Raw genomic sequence first — 12,659 nt, 5'->3', positions numbered from 1 at the left:
ACGCAAATCCCATCATCACTCCCCGTCTTGGGGTCCTTGTCGCCGATTTCTTTCGCTCCTCTCTTTTTTCCTTCGCCCATTTTTCTCTCACGTGGAGAAGATGGAAGGGGTGACGCACACGTATCCCCGGTGTAGAAGGGGATGGATGGGAGGTCCGTTGAAATGGGGTCATGACCCACACCACGGTTACCGCCGCCGCCGTCTCGCCTCGGACCGCGCTAATTAGATCACATCAAAAGCAGGGTTCCCGGGAGTAGACTTTTTGAGGCGGCGGATGAACCCTCCGACGAGAACGGTTTCGTGTTTTTTTTAATAGAAGTGATTCTATTTGAATATTTTCCCCTGCATTCTTCACCCCATCCCATCTTCCCTCCCCTATATCCGACCGCGAGGTCATCCGTAAGGGTGACCGCTCATTAATTCGATGCGGGGGTTCCCCGAACAGTCTTGGCTTTGGCCACAGAGTGTCAAATGCCGAAAATTTTATCGAGTACGAGATAATATCGTCATTTAAATTTTGGATCGACGCTCGGCACATCCTCAACTATACATATTATTCGTGCGAACGAGTGTGTGCATGAATATGCAATCGGTTTATTCGCTATTCGAAAATGCTGAGGACTGAAACAGCAACGTCTAAGTTAATTGATGAAATTATGATAGAATTATTAAACGGATACATGTACGGTCAGTTACTGATTTTTATGCATGAGCACAATCTACGTTGAAAATTTGAAAATAACAGTGCGATCGAGGAAATTTTCATGTCAAACGTTTTTTTCTCCATTAGTCTATTAACTAATCAATTTGGTTATTCCTGCATAATCAAAATAAGTTATATTAACGATGAGAATAAGTTGTTCGCGAAACTGCGATTGACACGTACGTGAGCGAGTTTTTTCATCAAATAAAAACATTTGTTATCCTGGTACACCTGCAGAATTAATTAGATAGATTGTGTGTGCATGATGAATTGGCAATATACGAGGATGGACATCAAAACAATTCCGTGATACGTATCACTCCGTGACACAAATGCTAAACATTAAAGTATTGGATAAATATCTTAAAAACTAAATTGTAGACCATTAATCTGCCAAATGTAGTTAACATAATCGGATAGAAATTTCTTTTCTAATGAAAATAAATTTTATAGTGAGCATTAAATGATTTACCTTTTTAACGGTAAGGTATAAATGCGGTGTGGAACAAGAAGAAAGAAAATTTGCGATAGTTAGTGAGCGATACTTGATGCCTACTTACAGTTCTGAGGAATATTCCTTAGAGGTTTCTTGTCAGTGTAAATAAGTCAGCCAGTCATTACGTTGGCGGGGAAAGGGGGGATTAGATTAGCTGAAATTAGCCGCTAACGGACGATATTCCTCCCATTACGACCTTAATGGGTCTTTAGGCTGGAGAAGTCATCGTGATGCATTCATTTCAAAATGATGATTGACTTTATTCGCTGATGACTTTCCAGGCGAACATTAATAGGCGGCTACAAATCCAGTTTCATAAAAGAGTAATTACTCAGAAAGAGGTAGAATGAGAATAAGAGAGAGGATCCATTTAGCCATCATAATTGTAAAGCCATTAACAAAATTTCAGAATAATTGTACACAGAATTATTTTAGCTGTTCAATAAAAGGGTATATAGTATTATTACATCTGAAGTTCTTAGCTTGATGAATTTCCTGCCATGCTGTAGAGTGCCAAACATTTTAATGGCGACACTTTTATCGTTGGAGAAATCAACCTTGCTCACGTAGTAAAATTTTTCATTTTCATTTTATTCCACTTTTTTCACTTCTCCAAAATGCTCTTTATTTTCTTTAACTACGCTTGACATGCAATATATTTTGCGTATTGAATTTATAAAAGGAGACTTTCGTGTCAACTTTACGCACTAATTAAAGATAATAATGTACATATAAGATATCAAATGGATATGGAATCACTGTCATTGCCATTTATTAAGACATATATTCCCACATTGTAAATAAAATATATCACTTCAGTTTAGGAGTTCATTTTTTATTAGTAACTCGAAGATGTTGGGCTAAGAAATTATTTTCACCAACTTCCTCCTCCTTTTTATTCGTGCATACTCTGAATCGTGCAGCTCTAATATATTTACCATCAACATTATGGACTTATTCAAGCACGAACTTTTGGACATTGTGACACAGCTCCACAGCAGACAACGTCCGGTATGGCGCTCAGGTGGCACGTCATATCTCCCCGAAGTTGGACTCTTATCTCAGCCGTCTCCTCATGCAGAATGCAAGACTAGCCTTTTGAGAGAGTAAGCATGTTTTCTCAAGCAACATGCCTTCGGGTTGCTTGAAATCACTCAGAGAAAAAGATTGTAGTAAAAATTAATAGGCTACCTCGGAATGCTCGGGGACATGGAGCGGGGAGACGGGGATATTAAAAAATGCTTTCCGCCGCCACCGCCGTGCCTCGCCCGTCTTGGGAAAAAGGTCTCCCGCTCGGGAGCGCTCTTGTCAACGCATTTCGGTTTAGCCACCGTATTTACTCGTCCCGCCCCCTTTCCCCCCCACTATACCCCTCCCATCCACCCACCCACCGTCACATAAGCCGCCCCTTAGGCCCATGCCTTGCGACGTGAGCCCCGTTTTTCATAACACGTTCCCGTCGCCGGGAGGCGGCCCTCGGCACGCTAGCGAGAACAGCAATCAGATTTCCGCGTGGAGCTAGGCGACGTGGGAGATACAATGATGCCCTCGGGGGAGTTGATGCGCTGGCACCGAGGAATCCGCGCCCCCCTTCTCCTATCCTCTCCTCTACCCTCTAGCTGGAATCACGAAGGAAGATGCGAGCTTCAAAAGAGAGGAACGGAAGGAAAATGGCAGCCACCCTCGTCCTCCTAAGTCCCCTCGACCCCCCGTCTTCCTTCGAAATGAGGAAGCAAAGTGTTATGACGCGCTAATATTTCTCCTCTCCAAAATTTCCTTCTCCACCCGACTCTACTCTGACCTCCTCCGTTTCCCCCTCCAAAGCCCTGTTCTCTTTTTTAACGCACAAGGCTGGGGGAGAGGGAGAGAGAGACATGGGGAGCTCTCCGTGGCATTCCTCTCCATCTGGCGTGATTTTCTTCGCGATTCGCTGAAGCTAAATACTTTTGGGGACTGCTTTCGTCCGCAGCAGCTCGAGAAAGAGAGATATGGAGAGGAAGAGAGGGGTGGGAAGCTACTCCGCGGGATGGCATTGTATTCAGAAATGCCGCTGTCGAGACTGAATTTTTCAAGTTGACTCCACGGAATTCATCCACGGTCATCTGCCGCGTCGTCGGGGCTCGGTCCCGCAGCGAGGTGAATGCGGATGTGGGGGATGGGTTAGCGAGCCGGAAGGTGGGGAAGGGCAGAGGGAGAGAATATGAAATGTCACGGGTGACGGGGCGGAGGGATTTGAACACTGCGGACACTTTCCGCTCTCCACGATGTTTCCTCCAATACTGCAAACCTCTTCGCTCCCCACTTCCCACAGTGCATAATGCACGCGGGTCCATATATTAAAATGGGAGGAAAATAAAAAGAGAGAAGGCTAGAGAGAGGAGGAACACTAGGTAAGGTGGAATAATCAACGGAGAGTAGTGTGTGTGTGTGGGGGGGGAGTAGTACTTTTGTTTGCTCGCGGGGGCTCTTCGGACGAGGGGACGCAACTCCCGATAACGGAGAGATGCGCTCGCTCCGAAAAATTGGAAGATGAAAAGTGCGCGACGGGGAAAAGAAATGGGGGCGAGAGCGGCCACGACGACGGGGGAGAAAATCCCTGTTCACGAGGAGGCCCCACCCTTCTCCATGCAACTTTCCCTCCCTCCAATCTCTTTCACTTCCTCTGCGAGAGCGCGAACAACGGCATTGAGCGGTGTCGTAAGTGGGAGGCGTAGACTTGAGTCGGCTCCGCTCGCACACGAGAATGCTGGGAGCGGCAGAGAGGAGGAAGAGGGAAGGGAGGAGATGGGGGGGGGGGAGCACCGCTCTTTCCTCGAAGAAATTGCGTTCGACTCCTCCGCTCGGTTGACTGCGACGCTTGGCGATCACTCTGTTGCGGTCGTCCCCAGGCATATGGTCTGACGAGGCGTTGAGATTCGAATACGATATCGACGCGCGATTGCTGCGAAGTAGCTCAGTGAGGAGGAACAATGGGCGAAGGACTCGGATTCGATTCAAGGGGACACCTCTGAGAACTCCCAGGCCCTTACCGAGAGTCATTCCTACGAAGGGAGTCGGGAGAAGGCGCAGGTTAGAAGGATTTCAGTACGAGAGCCGCAAGGCTGTCTTTTTGGAAGGGAGCCTACGCGAAGAAAGCAAAAGTAAACAAAGGTCGACCCGGAGTTTTCTTAGGTTTGGCAGCTTAAACAAAGGAAGTTTTTGAATGCCAAAGGGGCTTTTTTCCCTCTCGGTACGAAGTAGGCACGATCACGGCAAACGAGTTCGAAGGCAACTTCAGATAGGTGACTCTCTTTGTGCTGGTCTAAGCTTTGCCCAAGCTAAGCAATTTTTTGTATAAACGATCCCCTTAAGAATACATAGGGGAAGAAACTGGTCCCATAACCCAGATGTGTGTCTTTCAAACGCAATATGGGGCAGTTATTATTTGCCAAGTAATAGTAATATTAGTCAAGCTCTACCCTCAGCAATCACATCATTCATCGGGTAGATTACACTAATGTTTTATCGGGGCTTGACCAAAGGTTCTAGACTTTCATTGGCAGCCAAAGAATCTAAAAATGAGGACTCCCTGTGTCACGATAATATATACTCTGAACGAACAACCTCTTTCATTAATTTTTGACCGTAGTAGGCCGTATTTAAATTAAATTGAATAATAGAGAAGATAAAAATGTTGATAACGACAAGTAGAATGAGAATATCGAGCACAAAACGAAGGAATAATGTATTATTCTCCTCTTTCATAAATACCGGGACTAAATCACTAGGGAAATGATAAAGCCGAGACCGTGAACTTGACTGACACTGGGTTAGTTTCAGGGGGTAGGTAAAAACAAGGTGACAGGTGAGAGGAAAATGGAAATCACACACACGGTCACTTGTGTATCTTTGGAAAACAGCGACCCTCGTGTACCTCAATCACGTACAAACAATGCAAATATGAATAAAGGAAATAGGCACAACCAGTCAATCACGAGGGTTTGTTAAGGAATAACAGCCACTCTCGTGAATCGCATTCACACACACACTCAGCGTTTGCAAGGATATATCCTATACCATGAACCCATTTATCTCACTAAGGAATGAAAATGATTAAAGAAAACTAAAAAATCAAAAAGACAAACTCCTAGTTAACTTTCGCAGTCATTTAATTACTCGGATAGTTTAGATCTTTGTGAATCGCACTGACTCACTCGCTCAGGGTTTACAAGGATTCCTCCTATACCACTTACCCATCGATCACAAAGAAGAATACAAAAATATGAAACGGGTGGAGACCAGTTCTCGCTCATTCACTCAACCACTCGGGTGTTTTCGGAAGCAGGGAGCTTTGTGAATCATGCGTACTCACATTTATGGGATGTATACGGATTTCTCATATGCCAGTGACGGGCCAATCATACAGAAAATGCAAATACGGAAAAGAAAGGACTTACGTTAGCGCTCAATAACATATTCACACGGGGGTGTAACACTTTGTCTAACACAGCCGTGCATAAAGTTAAATAAATAAGTATATATATACTATATTAAGTATATAAATAAAACAGCTCCCTGACGCCATCTCTTGGCCAAAGAATTGGGGCACATGGCTGCATAAACTACCCGCAGATTTACGTGTAAATTACGTTTCCTCGATAGCTCAAGTGATTAGAACATTAGCCCGGCAGGTCGAAGCATCCAGTGTTCAAGCCCCGGTCAAGGAAATACTTTTGCGCTTGTGATCTGCTCAATTCTGCCTTCCCCAACTCTCCTCTGTTCGTCCTCTCTATGTGTTCCTATCCCTTTTCCTTATTTCTACGTGAATGAGTATTTGTTCGCCATATGGCGGGTTTTCATGTTTGAAAGTGTGTGTGTGTATATATATATACATACATATACATATATATATATGTGTATATATATATATATATATATATTATATATATATATATATATATATATATATATATATATATATATACATATATATATGTAGCATAAACACAGTAATCAAGCCGAAGGTCTGTTTGGCAGGTGATGGTAGAGTTGACCCAGTACTATAGCCCGAAAATTCACACATCAGGTGGTGATTGATTTAATTGATTTTCTTCGTCAAATTTAAACAAAGACAAGATATAGAGATGAGTCTTATTTGCACTGCAGAGAGAAAAACCTGATGTCGAGGAACACTACGAATACTCAAGTAATTCTGACATCAGTCAGTCTTAAAGCACTGCTTGCACGTGATATACAATTCAATAATTATTACACTCCTACTTCACTAGAAGAATGAGTTTATCGAAAAACAAAACGAGACTGAAGTGAAAATCATGGTACCTTTCATATTAAGTATGACACACATCAGATGCAGCAAGAATATTTTCGATAATTCATTTACGTATCTATATTTAAGTTTTAAAAACAAAAAATAGACCTCGTTGAGTGAATTGCTCACAACAGATCTGTTTTTCATGGAAATGAGAATCTGGTTTACTACCCTTCAGGCACTGCCCACGAGTATGATCAAGTATCTGAATTTTCTTTGTAGTATATATGCAACAACTGTGGGTATTTATCACATGCAGTGAGTACCTTTAGCGCTATCAAATGTACAGGTACAAATGAGTGTTGACGGGCAGTAAAATTCGGAACCTGAATCCGGGAGAATGATACAGGTGATGGGAGATAATGAACTGCATAACTGAAGTCAGGGGGTGAAATACGCTCCATTGATAAACGGCCTTTCGCATATTAACGTCTGCCGAACGAAACCCATAGATGCGCGAAGTGCCAGAAATGTAGAGTTGCCAGACGTTTAACTGACGCATCATTGAATTCTTCAAGTGTTCTGACAGCGTCATCAGTGTTAAAATTGTAGCTTACTCTCAACGCTGATGCTCCGGAGCGAAATTTTCGGAGAGCCGAGTGAACTGTGCAAGCATCCTGGTCAATTCTGTCCCCAACTAGTTTTTTCGTTCATTTTTACGCCTGATATAAATGTTCATGCTCTCTAAATAGTAAAAGATCTCATATTAATAAAAATGTATTCAGATGAAATTTTTCCAGGATTCACCGGAAAGTGGTTTCAAGCAACAGACACTTTGATTTCTTACTCCTGCTATTCAGACGGTAAGCACGGTATACGTACTTTACAACAGAGAGCGCCTGTAGTATGTCTTTGAAATCAGCGTCGATGCTGCATTGTATGATGCATGGAAACTCAATAGTTTGCCACAAAGAAATCGGTGTCCGTTTAAAATTCAATGCCAATCCACGCAGTCGATCGTCTTGGCATTGAATTCGTTTATCGCCATGGTACTGAAAAATTCATTTGTAAACTGTCAAAGTCTAGGTAACTTTAAACGAACTCCCAAAATATTAATGCTATAAATACTTTTTTGTATCATTTATTAACCTCTGAACGTTAAATACGTGTAATTTTCATTCAGAAATGCTGTAGGCGAGACTGGATTTAAGTTAAATGGTTTGATAACTATGCTATCACTATGGAGCACTAAATGACAGCTTCAGGCGTAATATAATGGATATCCATAATGATGAAAGAAGACACTATACTTTTCCACATAGATATTTTTTATTAAGACCTAGGTTTCGTTATAGCGTACCATCTTCAGGTTCACCTGAAAGGTTCCATAAAGGTTCACATGAAGATGTTACACTGTAATAAAACCTAGGTCGTAATAACAAAAATTCTACGTGGAAAAGCAAAGTATCATTTTTCATCATTATGGAGCACTAGTTATTATACAAAGCCAATGATTAAATTCACTTAAAATTTCAAAAGTTTAAGTAGAAGATGTGCATCATTTTGCAAGAAGTGTTTATGTATACGTGAAGGAGCAATTCGAGTGAGCACTGTAAGCTATTTTTAATGATTATGAGGGGAAAAAATAAAGCGTTCGATTCCGGGTTTTATGGCAGGAACTCAAGAGATATTTAACCAAACGTGTTATCTGACGCTGAAATCGTGATACCTGAAAAGGTGAAAGCATGAAAAAGGTTCTAATAAAAAACAAAGCTCCCTGAAAATTTTCCTTAATTTTTTCAAGGGATTTCATCATTTGGCTTTCGGTCTGGCGAGGCCGCGTGCACGAGACGGGCGGACTAACTTTCAAATTACCCATAAATAAGATCATAAAGCTAGAGTAGTGAGCAATGGAATGGTACAAGAATTTCAAAACAATTTAGGAAATATTCAAAAGAATAAAGTAAAATTTAGTCGCTTAAAAAAAAAAAGTGGAACGACCATATAAAAGGAGAAATATTGGCTTAAATTATGAATGACTTTCAAATGGTAAATTTTACCGCGAACTTAATAAAAAATTCAAAGTTGTTCAGTTTTTCCCATTATTTGCCGGATCCATAGACAATAAGATATTTCAAAACATTTAGCCTCTCAGAGTGATGTCCACCTCAACCATATCTACCTCAATCCATTACAATCACACATCTCTGGAAGGTCAAAAATGCAAATGAACTACTACAATTGATGCCAGTTCATAAATGTAATGCTAATATTAAAAGTAACAAATTTTTTAAAAACAATGAGACGAAATCCAAATAAGGGTCGATCATAACCCTCTCTTGAGAGCTAATTCAATTTTTGCGTGAGTGAAGTTATTTTGGGATCATGCAGTAGTTTCTTTTAGTAGCAATGAGGATATGCAATAAAAAACTCTCAGGAATGTCTTTGCCACATTTTATGAGCCACAACACGAACAAAAGATAAAAAGATAAAATTATAAAACAATGACGCCATTTTAAGGACTAATTTTTTTCCTAAATTGAGCCCGAAAATCATCAAGAGAAATTCTACGGTGAACGTGAAATATACCTTCGTATTTTCTTATCCGGAGAAAGGTTAAAAATAATGTACTTGATTAAATGGCGATTAAGAAGATACCCCTGAGGCTTTTCCAGTCGCAAAACGCCTATTCCATCTAATTACTTGTTCTTCGCCTATACTGGGAACTGGTTTACTTATCCAAACGTGCGCATTCATGCACGCCTTAGAGCTTGACATGGAGTGAGCTATGCCCACATCTAAAAATGGTACTTAAGGTAATTTATTGTGAGCGTGGCCATACATAAGAAAGCTTGGCATGAGTACCAATTTATGAGGCCCCTTTGCTGGATAGAGATCGGGAGTCAAATATCATAAATCATTAGTTAGAAAAAGTGTTTGCTATCTGATGCTTCTTTAAAAACCTCGAAAAGCACTTGGAAATACATTTAGACTCATAAAGTTGCATTATACATGCGGTATCAAAAATTCAAAAAAATTTTACAGGCATGCGAATAATGTTTTATGATATGCGCAGGTTTTAGTTGGTGGTTTGTATTTTTATAAGTTTAAGAAATTTAACCTGTGCTATATATTTTATAATTAGACAAGACTAGTTGGAGGAATATTGTTGGCAAAATTGAAAGGTGCAATTAGCGAGATTTAATTAAAATACTGGATAAGGATTATAAATAAATTAAAAATCCGGCATTTTTATTAGAAATCGATAACTTTTTACAAAAATAAGCTAAAATATAAAAAGAAAGTACCGCAAGAAAGAATTTTATAGCTCCTTTGATACGGCAATGACTGCAGGTGTAATGCCGTAGCTTTAAAAATATAAATTGTAATAGAGATGAGAAATCTTAAAAGCCCATTCAGAGAGTCTCTCATGCATTTATTTTTGAACTGATTTCGCACAGGAAGGCCTTGCCAAGAATAGCCTAGAGATTTACGATGCGTCATCTGAGGTTTACAAAAATGCAGGCGAATACAAAAAGGGTCGCATAAATAGCAAAAACATACTGCAAAGCATTTAAGTCACATAAAGCGAGATTTAGACACGATGAGTGTTTGGACAGATGACACGCCAATGGTAGACTACGAGTACGCTAAGTATGAGGACCCTTAAATACAAGAGCTCTTTTGAGAAACGGCTCTCCGACGGAGGGCACATTATTCGGGTCAGCGGATGAATGCGCGCAGACCGAACCTGGATACCCACAGACAACTAAGCGCCTCTAAACGCAGCGATCCTGTAGGGGGCAACGTGAGGCCAGTCACGGAGGACCCCGCCCACTTGCCCAAAAACCCCTCGGTACTCTTGTCTCCTCGGTGCGCTTGGGCTACGACCCCTAGGGGAACAACCCTGGACGCACTTCAACGAAGGGGAAATATTTTCGAGCGTACCCCATAAATCACACTGGGACTCGTATTTTACTCCCGCAGATACCACTGACGATTCAATGAACCCTTTAGAGGTGGAGAAGCAAATCATGCTGGAGGCAAAAGAGAGGAGGAGAGAGAGGAGGGGGTTGGAGTCTACTACCCTATAGGTGGGCATATGGTCCCCGTGGGTGGTCAGAATGTCGGGGGGAGGGGTGGCAGAGAGAGAGAAAAACGGATGCCCGTCGAAAGGACCCTGGGCCGGGGCCTTCGCGTCGTTTTTCGTCACCCCCCACTCGTCCCTTCGTCCTCATTCTCCCCGGGACGGAGTCCTCGAAAACTCTCGGTGACCCCGAACGCTCGAAATTCCATTGCCGCACCCACTCGCCACACCTTTTTCCCCCTTTCGCCCCTCCTACCCGCCTCCTCCCATCCCTCTCCCTTGGTCTGTGTTAGCGCGTGAGAAGGGACGGCCCAGTCTCTCTCCTCCACCTCTCGAGGGGAAACATCCCTCCCTCCCCATTCTCCCGGCATAGTCCACCCTCCTCCCGAAAGGATCCGACGCGGACCAACCGTTTTGTGGATTTTGGAGTGGGATCCACAAACCATCGACCCCCTCCCCCCACCCATCCCGTCATCCCCATATTCCGTACCTCTTTGATATCTGCTTTCTGGTATGTCCCGCTGAGGGAAGGAATGGCATGGTGATTCCTCACTCGCACTCCCTACCCTTTTTTTAACCACGCGCGCTTTTTCATCGCTGCAGGGGGAGGTGAGGGACCACGTGTCTTGCTCGTATTCTTCTCCCCTACTGGGTGAAGGGGAGGGACGCGTGCGTGGAATATATCGAGAGACGGCGTGGGCGACGGAGCCGACCGTGGGTCTCCGTGGGCGGCGTCATTACCTGAATGAGTAATTAGGTCCTGTGGATCCGCGCGTAGACGGAGAGGGGCTTGGTAAATTGAGTTACTTTGGATTTGGCACGAGTCGATTTTTTTTCCTTCTCAACGCGCTCGTTAATGGAGAAGGATCGAAACTGTACCACGTAATTCCAAAAGGGACTGATCCGTCGGGATCTGCGCTATAAAACATACATTACAGCACTTCGAATACTTGAAGGCGTATCGAGGCACTACCAGAGTGGAAGATCGAGTTTTGTGCCGGTGGTTGATCAACATGGCACAATCATATTGCGCAACGCTCCAGTGGATTGTGGCATAATAATACTTCATTAGTGATTTCCGTTGACTTGAATGATAACGAACAAAATTAATGCAAAGTTAATTCGAAAGTTATTCATAACATAAGAAGTCAAAAGCGTTTATGGTAATTATGCTAATACTATATGTTGATTTAAATATATTTTAATATTATTCCAAAACTTTGCTAAAATATTGCTACATTTTCGTTATTTTGATTTAGTTTGGAGGGTTTTCCTCATCATTATTTAATACATTTAATACTTACTCAATTATTATATAAAGTCCAAAATACATACAACTAATTTGCGTATTATGCATTACCAGTATTTCCCGTACTTCATCGGGGCGTCTTTTTTTGAAGCTTTTTTTCCTATTTGACAGAAAGTTTTGCATAAAAAATATATTTAGTTATCAGGATATCGGAAAAGTAGTCAAAAACATTATATAATTTGAGAAAAATATAATAAAATATCTTATAATAATTTTTCCAGTCATAAAAAATCTACTAATATTTTATAATTGATGGCTAAATCAACAAATGCATGTTTTTTTGAGAACAGGTCGGTAATACCAGAAAGATTGACTAAATCAACCTCCCATATGAATAACAGCCATATCATCCCTAGCGTGTGATGAAATTTGCTGATTAGATAAAAATCAATAAAATAATTCCTGAGCGATATCAGAATTCGTTTGAGGTTAGCATTATCATGAAAAAATCTGAATATGATGATTAGAAGTCTTGTTTTTAATGAATACTGAAAGGAAGCATAAAGAAAAAAAGCTATTTATACTTAACAACTAAGGGTGGAATTATATCGAATGAAAATATGACGCTGCTAAATTTTTATTGGATAAGCTTACTCAGAAACAAGAAACCGTATTGTGACCATTTATTTAGTGACATATTTAGTTGAATGCAAAACTATTTGATATCAAATTTTTATGCAAAGATTATCAGCAATGTGCAATTTACTGAATATACTAAATTTAACATTTACTCTAGGGGATTTTATACATATTTAACAATAAAATTCAAGTAATGGTAAAACAAGCGAGAATATACATTTCTTAATAAAATGCCAG

At 41.3% G+C, this 12,659-nt stretch overlaps 1 protein-coding gene across 1 annotated transcript in view; it reads right to left on the bottom strand.

Annotated features, from left to right (window-relative positions):
- The window catches only part of LOC139690769 (uncharacterized), a 93,805-nt gene that overhangs the window by 71,327 nt on the left and 9,819 nt on the right, over nt 1-12,659 (bottom strand). The gene's annotated exons all lie outside the window — the stretch shown is intronic.

This window comes from Hetaerina americana, unplaced genomic scaffold, assembly GCF_022747635.1.
Source record: "Hetaerina americana unplaced genomic scaffold, ioHetAmer1.1.p SCAF_3, whole genome shotgun sequence".
In the NCBI taxonomy this organism is placed as follows: Eukaryota; Metazoa; Arthropoda; class Insecta; order Odonata; family Calopterygidae; genus Hetaerina; species Hetaerina americana.
The sequence above is the reverse complement of the archived record's forward strand: the minus strand, read 5'-3'. Positions and strand labels throughout refer to the sequence as shown.